This window comes from Penaeus monodon, chromosome 19, assembly GCF_015228065.2.
Source record: "Penaeus monodon isolate SGIC_2016 chromosome 19, NSTDA_Pmon_1, whole genome shotgun sequence".
In the NCBI taxonomy this organism is placed as follows: Eukaryota; Metazoa; Arthropoda; class Malacostraca; order Decapoda; family Penaeidae; genus Penaeus; species Penaeus monodon.
This window is the reverse complement of record NC_051404.1, coordinates 32,769,475-32,770,359: the sequence shown is the minus strand read 5'-3', so window position 1 is coordinate 32,770,359 and position 885 is coordinate 32,769,475.

Sequence of the window (885 nt, the reverse complement as noted above, 5' to 3'; positions counted from 1 at the left end):
CACAGCCACACTCTTCAGGCGCCACAACTCGACTAAAAGACTAAAATTAGCCTCAAATCGCCTTCCCTTTCGCCTCCCGTCTCCGCCTGAGCGTGAATTCCTCGGGACTTTCATTGTTTTTCTACTTAATTATCGGAGACTTTCTTTCCTTTCCTCCCATTGACTAACAGGTCGACGCATCCTGGATTTTTATTCAAAGCTCTGAGACGAGATTTATTTCAAATGTTTGCCGATTCTGTGGTGGATTGCTGAAAGACATGCCTCTTGTTTACCTTTTCTTCGAAGTCTGGGAACCGAAAACCGAAAATAAACGACGGGAAATAAAGGCTGGCAAAAACGGGAGAGGGAGAGGGGCCAATGAGAAGGCGCAGAATTCCACAGCCGAGTTCCGATTGGCTGATTGTGGGACGCGCTTCAAGCCTCAGAGGAGACCTTTTCATTCTCGACACCAACCATGTCAAAAGTTGATACAACGGGTGAAAATTCAAAAGTCTGGCGAAACTATTCGAATATTTTGCATTTTAATAATAATCGTAATTTCGTGGATTATTTTCCATCTTTAGTGTACAGCAGTGACGCTAAAAAGAGAAATCAATAACTTTTATTGACACTAGCTGGGGACGAGAAAAAGGAAGAATCCGAAATCTTTACTCCTTTTCCCGCACGTATTCAAAGTTGAGTTAGAATACTGCATTTAAACGTCCCTGGGAGATCAGTTTAAAGGCACATTCTCTAATATGATTACCATACCGATGCTGATAGAAAAAAGAGGCGCCCATGCATTATACCTGTAACCGACATCGCATATGTAAATAGCTAATTTTTTTTTTTTTGCTACCGGTCGCAGTATCCAGCCATACCTTTTTTATGCTACGCTAATTCAGA